This window comes from Onthophagus taurus, chromosome 2, assembly GCF_036711975.1.
Source record: "Onthophagus taurus isolate NC chromosome 2, IU_Otau_3.0, whole genome shotgun sequence".
Taxonomy (NCBI): Eukaryota; Metazoa; Arthropoda; class Insecta; order Coleoptera; family Scarabaeidae; genus Onthophagus; species Onthophagus taurus.
Genome location: NC_091967.1, coordinates 25939322 through 25949755, shown reverse-complemented (window position 1 = coordinate 25949755; position 10434 = coordinate 25939322).

Below are 10434 nucleotides of genomic sequence, written 5' to 3'. Positions count from 1 at the left end.
TATTGTTTTTATTTCAATTTAAATTGTATTTCAAGAATTAATTAAGCTATATTTATGGATATTTAAAAGCAAATTTAGTAGATATTTAGTGTGGAATAAATAATATTTTATTTTTAATATAATTCATCTCCACATTTTTTATATCAAATCCCAACTGTGGCGGAGTTATTCTTCTTATTCCACACATATATTTATTTAAAAGTAATAAATATTTCAAAATATAAATTATTTAATTTTAGAAACTTTTACACAACGTGAAGAAAATTTGGAAAGGAATGAATTTGTTTGAATAAATAAATTGACAAAAAAAGATAACATCTTATAAATAAAAATAATTAATTTCTATATAGAGGTTCTCACAGAAAAACACGAAGTAACATCAAATAATAGAAAAACTGTTTAAACTAAAATTGAAATGAACTTTTTTTTTAAAGTGAGGTATATTGCAACTGTTATTGATCGCGTTACAACAATTGTTGTTTAGTAAAAATGCTGGTTGTAAACGATCGATGTTAACCGTCACTTCTTTGTTGTTGCGTGAAACAACAAAATTTTTTCAAACTTTGTAACAACTTTATATGGTCCTTCGTATTGAGGGGAAAGAGTAGGTTTAAGACCTGCGGTTTTTAAGAAAACAAAATTAGAGTTAAGGAGTTCTTTATTGATAAAAAGTTTTTTTGCATTTTTTTTGGTTTTTCTAATGAAACGTTTTTGCAACATACAGCTGACAATTACGGTACATTACTAAAATGTTTCATTCACGGTTTTGAATTATTTCTGAAATGCAATAGTTATTTATTGTGTAAGTGTTTTAGACAGCATTTTATTCACGCAAGAATGTTTAATTTTCTTAAGTGAATAAAACGCATCTAAAACACGCATGCAATACAACGTTTTATCCACAATCACACTCATTTAGAATCAGAATCGCCAAAAATTCATCTGATGTTATCAAAAAATGATTTAACATTGCACTCTGACGGGGGCTGTCACCTCAAAAATAATTGCAATTAACTAAAAAAACATTGGGAGGTGTTGAATTGTTGCTATTTATTTTCGATTGTTTACCGACTCCATTTATAATATATTTGTAAAAGTGTGAAAGTTGTAAAGGTAAAGTTGGTGAAAAATGGAAGAAAGTGATATGACAAATCAAACAATGAAATGTCTATTTAATATAAACGTTAATGTTAATATAAATAATAAATAGGATGTGATTGATTTAAGATTGTATTTTTCATTATTCCACTAGTGGAATAAAGTAACTTTATTACTTTATTGAATAAAGTAACTTTATTCCACTACTATCCGTGTAAAAAGTCAAGGCCCTCACTTTAGAGCAACGGCGTAGATAAGGGGGGGTAAAGGGGGTAATTACCCCCCCAAAATAAAGAAAAGAAAATGTGTATTTTCGTATATTTTTTTTTAATTTACTACTACTTTAGGGCTTTAGCAATAATTATATTTCTAATTCTTTTCTGACGTTAATGTTTATTTTATTTTTCCCCATAAACCTTGATTCTAAGCACTATTTGGCGAGCATAACGCTGTAATGTTTCTAAATTACCCCCCTAGAAATAAAAGATATCTACGCCCTTGCTTTAGAGATCTATATCTTCACAACCGTTCGATAAAAAGAAATTACGACAACGTTTGTTGTAATCACTGAACATTTCTACGTAACATATGCTAATTTAAAAATTTTCGGATCCACGGTTTTCTTTTTATCACGAATTCAATGAAAAAAGTACCCGATTTTTGAGAGTACCGGCAACTTTGTCAACTTCCCGATTTTTTTTCTCGAAAACTATCGCACGAAAAAATTTTAATTTTGAACAGGTAGCCTGATGTGTTCTTAATAATATTTTATTTCTTCGATATTCCATATAGTTTCACGGAAAATGGCGGTTTAGTAAGACGCCGTTATGTCGAAAACGGCTGGGTGGATTTCCTCGCGGATTTGACCAAAATATATCAAATACTGGTGGTTGTCGGATTCCGTTATTAGTTTTTCAAAATTAGAGCTCCCTAATTTTTGAAGAGCGATTTAATGGAGTTACAAATTAAAGAGAAACAGAAATAAGCTCTGCGGGGTGCCGCGGGTTCAGTCGAATTGGAACAGATGGTGCGTCCCAGACAGGACGTCGCGAATTATTTCTTTATGTAGGTAAGATAAAGGCGCGACGTACTGTCTGGGACATACCATTTGTTCCGATTGGACGGAACCCTCCTCGAAGATATTCCAGACATGTTTCAGACACATTTGTAGAGAAATGTTTCAAATGAAATGTTTCTGCTACATATTTTAATGATATTTCATAAATATTCCTACTGGAATGTATTTGATACATATCTTTGGATACGTTTCGTAAAAATCGTACATGAAACTTAGTTCTAACAATAAGATCTTTCATTTAATTCACTGTACATTAAAATTGAAATGTTTCACTGATGTTTCTTGTTTACTGGGTTGTATATTTTTTGACATATGAGGCCAAAAGAAACGTGTTTTGAGGGAATGAAGAGTGGCGCGAAATCCAGAATGAGAGATGTTATGAAATTTTTTGAATACAATATAACGAAAATTTTCTGGAATATAAAGTCTTGGATGAGAATAAGAAGTCTCGCACCAGAGGGATAAATTTGAAAATGAAATTACTTTTGATAAGTTTCAAACAATGCTTTTCGAGGATTGTTTAGTAAGTAAATGTAATTGCTTATCTTTTTAGCATCTCCAATTGCTTTTAAATCGGGATAAGAAAAATCAAGGTCGTCAATGTTGATTCGAGAGAGAGTATCGGCCACTATGTTTGCATCACCTTTTATAAATCTAATGTCAGAAGTAAATTGGGTGATGTAATGTAGATATCGACTCTGTCGTGGAGTCTTCTCAGTTTTGAAGTAAAAGAATTGACCAAAGGTTTGTGCTCGGTATAAACAGTATACTGATTACCCAGAAGAATTCACGGTCGAAATTAGAATATTTAGTTTGGCAAGGTGATAATTTTTTGGAAAAGAACACAAATGGTTGGGTTTTATGATCAGTAGTCTATGATAGAACTGCTCCCATAGCTGAATTTGATGCATCTGTTCAAAAAGTTGCACCTGTGATAGAAATTTATTATGCCTAAGAACCTTTGTAAAATTTTCAATGAAACAGGTTTTGGAAAATCGGAAATAGCTTTAATTCTTGAATCTGATGGTCGAATACCTTCAGATGAAACATGGTGACCAAGGAAGTCTAACAACGAAGGTACACCAAAATTATTATCATCATCACGAACTGGAATTTGGTATTATGCGCGTATTAAATCTATTTTTGAAAATATCTTACATTCATGCAAGTCAATATTAAAATCTTAAATATGAGGCACTGGATATCGGCCAGGGACCGTAACTAAATTCAACTGGCAATAATCACCGCAAGGTCGCCAATCATTCAAGTTTTCTTTAGTACCATATGAAGTGGAGAAGCTGTTGAAGATGATGAAGGTCTGCAAATACCAAGCGAGGCTATCGGTTCATATTGGCAATCACAAATTTTGAGGTATCCAAACGTTGAGGACGGGAAAATGGTAGATGAGAATTTGTTATTATACGATGTTTAATGTTAAAATTTTCTGCACAAATTTAAAGATACGGTCAATATTTTCTTACCGTAGGTATTGATTGTAAATCCATTAGCTGCTGAAAGAAATGAAGTTGAATCTTTTTTAAAGGATGAGAAAAGTTTAAATGGTAAAACGGAAATGTCAGCACCTGTATCGATAAGAAAATTTAGATTGTTATTATCGTCGTAGACAAAAAGAAGATGACTAATAAAATTAATTTATGGATGATGTGAATTACGTTTATTTGCTAAAACCAAAATTTTACTTGAAGGACTCTTTTCTATTGAAACTCTATTCAGCTTTTTTGAACATTGATTTGAATTTGATAATTTTGTTTGTTCATTGAAGGAATTAAAGAATACCACGAACCTTGACATTTGAGAGCTCTATCGCCGAACTTTGTATGATATATACATATGGGAAAAGAAAATTGACGATTTCCGGAAGTGTGGCGTGAGCCAGAAGTTGAACGTTCACGGCGAAAATGACAATGTGAACAACAACGAAGATCGTTTTCGTTATTTAAACGTTGGTTAATGTAATTGACCTGTGATTCAATGGAAATCTGGCGTTGTGTTATGGTCTGTAATAAAAGTTGACAAGAATTAGAGAAATCTTGCAATGTTTTAAGAATTGCTGAATTATTATTCCCAGAAAAATTTAATAATGGCGATGTTGAAGGATTGTTGATAGGCGATTTTGATCCTACGTCAGAAATTGATAAATTGGAAGATGAAAGGTTGGAAGATAATGATTCCCAAATTTTGACAACAATTGTTAATAGATCATTAACTTCTTCCTTACCTGAGGCAAGCAAGGCAACCGAAATAGTTCGTGGAGGCTTTGTCTGCCAGAGTTTGAGTAACAAACTCTGACTTACCATTGAAGAACCTTCGACTGTTAATAACATGCCCCTATAGTAATCAGATGGGCGTTGATCACCCATCTGAGTACCAGACAAGAGATCAATATTACAGGGTGTCACAAAGTCTGGTAGCACTGCATTTCTGTTGATAAAATCAGAGCAGAAGCACATAGAAACATGAAATTTGGCATATATTTGATTCAAACATTAACAAATAACCGCCCTTCGCCTAACACCGGTTCGCAGACAATTGAGAAACGCAGCCACTGTGGCAGAGAGCAGAAGGGCAGACTGTCGAGATTCTTGTGGAAAGCAGTACAGACCTTCCTCGCAAGAATCGGCCACATGGAAACATCGAGTAAGGAGGCCATTCTGTGGAGGTGATCATGGTTGGAAAATTAGTCCGGCACCACCACTGACCCCGCACAAGGCTAATGTGCCTTGTGCGGGCGTGTTGGGTCATGTTGGAATGTCGTGGGAAGTCCGTTGAAGTGAGACTGACTCCAAGGAAGTACTTCCTTCATCAGAATCTCATCAAAGTAGGTCTACAAGTTGATCTTGACCCCCTGATCCACAAAAATCAGCTGTGTTCCCGGTCGAAGTCACTCCGGCCCAAACCATGATCTAAGTTATTTTCGGGAAACGTAGCGACCACGTTTATTCGCTTCCTAAACCGTTCGCGGAGAATTCTGTCGTTTTGGCTGTTGCAAATGAAGGCAACCGACATGTCGATTGCAGTTCGATGCTACGAAGCCCCAAAAGATGTTTAACAATCCTGTGCACAGATTTATGGTTAATATTCAGCTCGTGGACACCCTTGACCATGGTAGTAGTCACGGTAGTATTTGGTTTCCCACCTCTGGGATGATCCTCGATGTTGCCGGTCTCCCTATAACGACGGATTATACATTGAATGCCTTTACGGGAAACTCCGGTGATTTTGTCTGATATCCTTCTGAGTAACCCCGGCCTGGCCTGAAATAGTAGTACGACCTTCACACCAAACTTTTGGATTTTTGGAAGTGTTTTTAGTAACAATAACACGAATGCAAAATTTCACATTCATACAATAATAACGAGAGAGTTACAACATGACAAAGTTAGGCTCCCGGATTTTTGTGGCACCCCATACATTTGAATAATTTGTTACTGAAATAGGTCTACGTAAGTGTTTTTAATTTTCAACATTTCTGTCAACATCCTCAATAACAATTTTCCTTCTAACTTTATGTTTGCAATTTCTTTTGTATCAAATCCCGTCATTTCTACATTAGACCTCCAAATAGAGTTTTTTAAGTTTAATTTACAAGTATAAATCATTTGCTGATGCCTTAAAATAAGATGAGCAGCATATATCAAGATTTAGTCTATGTCAAAACAATGAATTTATGCAATTTGTAACTGAATATTAACAAAGGAATAAACAGTAAGAGAAAGAAAGGGTAGGTACTTCGAGTAATCAAAGATGTTACCCAATCTGCTGGTAAAAGTAGCCACAGGCGTATTTGTTACCAGTGTTGGTTTGATAAACCATTTATTGGAATCTATATTGAAGAATACAGCAAAAGAATAAATCCGACAAATATGCTAACATTATGCTCTTGTATTTTTGTCCTTGAAAGGGTAACAAAAATTCGTGCATTTGCGGATGGCTTTGTGATAAATGAATGCATAGAAAAGTTGAGGAAGTAAACTCACAAATGTTGAAGAAATTCAAAAGGAAGCCTTGCGATGTTTAGAGATTATATGGAAGATGTCTAGAAATGTCATGGGTAATATATCTCTTTATGTAAATATATGACTGATGATGTTGAGAGTTATCATTCTATTTTACAGATAATGATTTAGATCTTAAAGAGACCAAAATGTATAAGAGGCGGTGTTGAGAGATTCCGGGGACAATAATTGCAGCTATCAATAATGATACTGATAGATAACAATATCCATGACAATGTTAGGGAACATTAGTTCCTAACATTAAATAAGACAATAATCAATGTATTACATAACTACTACATAACACCCGATAGTTAAGATAAATTTACATAGGCATATAAAGGTGGTCAAAAATTTGTATCCATCAAGGTCTAAGAAAGTCATTCACAATGAACTAAACGGAAGAAATTTCAAGATTACAGATTAAGTAACTCATATACTCCAGAGACAACTACCTCTAGTAACACAATGTCATCTCATTTATCAACCACATGAAAGTGAAGAACAACCTCGTTCCACAACATAAAAGATTCCGAAGTCATAGACACACAATGAGATTCTGTAGAAGAGCATCATCTTGCGTTAAATGCACACCCAATTACAAACAACACTCTTCCAAGTGCGTTAGGTTAACTGCAAAAACGAGCACCAGTCTAGCAACAGAGGACGTACAACAGCAATAGAGCTGCAGAAAAGAAGAGATAATGCTAAGACCAAGAAAGATACTGCTCAAGTAATACAAATTGTCCCTTGTTGTTTTAGGACAAGTCAGGGTTTGATTTTAAACAGCCGGGACCAACTAAATTAAGTTTATTATGTATTATTTCTACTTCAACGTGTTAGAACGTTTTACAACCATGGTACAACTATTATAACCATTGAACTACTTAACTTGTGCTTGTACGACTGAACATATAGTTTCAAAAATAAAAGTTATGCAACCGTACTTACATTATGTAAGCATTAAAAATCGATAACTGTATAGGTATATCGTATTTTCTCGAATCTTATCCGCACTCGAATCTAATCCGCACCTCGATTTTAAAAATGCAATGGTGGTAAAAAAAGTTGGTTTATCAGTGTAATCCACATCCGATTGTAATCCGCATTTGATTTTAGAGCATATAAAATTTGTAAAAAGGATGCGGATTAGATTCGAGAAAATACGGTAAGCCGGAAAAAATAATTATTAATCAGTTAACTCACGAATTAGACAACGCAAGCTGTTGAGCAGTTTAGCCTTTCTACGAAGATGCAGAGAGAAGAAAGTAACGCCAACTTTCTTGAAGGTGAAGTACCAGATCGACTCCGCTGCAGCACGTAGAATTTTGAATAGGACAGAACAAGCACTACTACGAGAAAGTAGTACATCAAGAAGTTTGGCACTCCGATTTATTAAAAAAAAGTCAGAAATCGTCGTGTTACCAGGAGACAACGGGAATGCCACCGTTGTTATGGACAGGAAAGAATACGACGACAAAATGATGAACCTACTGGACCCAGCCACCTACAGGAAGATCAAGAAGGATCCCACAGACAAAATCGTAAGAAAAATGACGGAACTGATGAAATCCACAGGAATTCCAGTAGAACAGCAGAAAGGTTTGTTTGTGCAGGCGCCGGTACCACCAAGAATCTACGGACTACCGATGATTCACAAACCAGACGTCCCCCTCCGCTCTATCGTCAGCGCCATCAACTCCCCAACATACCAGCTGGCCAAACATCTTGCAAAGATTCTGTCTCCCTTTACAGGTAACACGGAATCGTATGTCAGGGATTCTACACCTTTGTGGAATCGGTAAAAGGTGTAAAGCTGGTTGCTGGGGATATGTTGGTAAGTTCCGATGTGGAATCCCTTTTTACTAGGGTACCAGTTAAGGATGCTGTAGATGGTCTACGCCGAAACTCATTCCGGAGGGTTTACCAGAATACGTACCAGATCTGGTGGAGTATTGCTTATCGTCGACGTATTTCAGCTGGAAAGGAGAATTTTACAGCAGTTCGAAGGGGCAGCCATGGGATCTCCTCTATCGCCAGTTATAGCTAATTTCTACATGAAATTATTCGAAGAGGACGCTTTGAAGAAGAGCCAGTGGAAACCAAAACGTGGATGACACGTTTGTGATATGGCAACATGGTCGAAAACGGCTCCAAGAGTTCTTGGATCACTTGAACTCTCAACATCCTATGACTAAGTTCACCATGGAAACAGAAACTGCCAAAAAACTAGTGATGGGAATACCGCTCATAACCGTGTCGCCCTCCAGGAACGGTCGCTACACAAAAATACCATTCCAAAATACCGTGACCTTGAGCAAAATCATAGCTGCTTGCGTAGTAAGTTAGAAAAAATTATACATTCCTTACCCCTAATTATCATAATTTTAAAAAATTACATCAGAAACTATCAGAAAATTGAAAAAAAAATATATTAAGGGAGCCTTAGACAAATATCAATACAACGGCGTTTAACCTGACTGTCTTTGTCGGAAACGTACAAGGTAAAATTGTAGTAACGTTCCGAATCGAGTATTTTAAAAATCATGCCGGAATGGTACGTTCCATTAGAATAATGCTTCAAAATATCGTTCCTCAAATACCGAACCATCACTACAAATATGTAAGTATATTAGTAACGTTCTGTAACGGTTATTTTAAAATCGCGTGGAAGCGGTACGCTCCTCAAAAATACCGCTCCAAAATACCGTTCCTCAAATACCGTCCCATCACTACAAAAAGCTACCTTTCCTAGATGTGTCGGTCACCAGGACGACAAATGGAGATATAGAACTTGGTGTATATCGAAAGAGGTCCGTGATCCGTACATTATTTCAGCGAGCAGCGACTTTCTACGAGGCGTGCTGCAGAAGAATGGATACACTTCGAGGGACATCAACCAGGCCATCAAGCAGCGAAAGCAGAAAGAGGACACGGTAAGTACAAAACCACTTGGATTTATCTGTCTTCCCTATATTTCAGGTGTAACGCAACGAATTGCTAGGCACCTCACTTCGAACCAGTTTCTGAAGACGGTTGCAACATGGCATCCGAAACGTCAAACCTTTTCTTAAAAGACGTACGGCAAAACCCGAAAGTTTCTAGTGTTAGTTCTAATTTTAGTTTAATTCAGACCTTCCGTGAAAGCCTTCGTACTTATAGATGCCACCTATTATATCTACTATACCGACTGTCTGGAATGCAGACGGCATTTTAAGAAAATAATACGAGTTTACAGTCTTCTTGAATACCCTGTATATAGATGTCTGCCTCATTTCTGTGACAGACACGACAAATCAATCCTACGTTAAAATAAAAGGTTGTAAAACATACCACAAAACTTAATCAAACAATCAAGTCAAGAATGGCGGTCTAATCGTTTTAAAGCAATCAATTAAGTACTTCGACTAAAGTTATCTACAAAGAGAAGACGTCTAACTAAGGCCGTATTTACATTTGTCTGACATATTGTGATATGATGGCTAGCTTTAATATCTATATGTAGTGTTTTGACGAATTCTGACGATATTTTGAATCAATGCAATTATAGCTCTTGAAGAGTTCCTAATGTTTTCTCTTCAATCATCCGATTCTCTATTAGATTATGAAGAAGATATTCAATTAATCTGACAGGTCTGCTAAAAAACGAAAAAAATAAAAGATATTTTGTTCATCCAGAGTGCAGAAAAACGCGAATTTCACTGTCTCGCTAAATAGTAATTAGTGTAAACCCAAGTAAATCCATGTATATGTGTCTCGGTAATGCCAGGGCTAGTAGCAGACCTGTGTTAAATATACAAATGAATGGTGAAATAATCAGTTTTGTTGAGGAATCCAAATGCTTAGGGTTAAGAATAGATAATACGTTTAGATACAGATCGCAGATTGGCTATTACATCAAAAATGCTTATTCTTATTTGCGTGGACTTTATCCTCATCGAGCCTATCTTACGGTGGATCTGAAAAAGCAACTGTGCGTCTTTTGTTCTTTCCCAGTTTAATTACATGGCGCCACTCTACCACCCGGCTGTTGATGTGGTGACTTCTAACCACATGCAGAGAGTGCAAAACAGTTGTCTGAGGTATATTTATGGTATCAGAAAATTTGATAGAATTACTCATAAGCTGAAAGATATAAAATACGTCTTTTCCATAAAATTATAATCTCATGTAAGCCCGAATATCTGTATAAGAAAATTAAGTTCAAACCGGCGACAAACCCATATGTTACGAGATTAAACA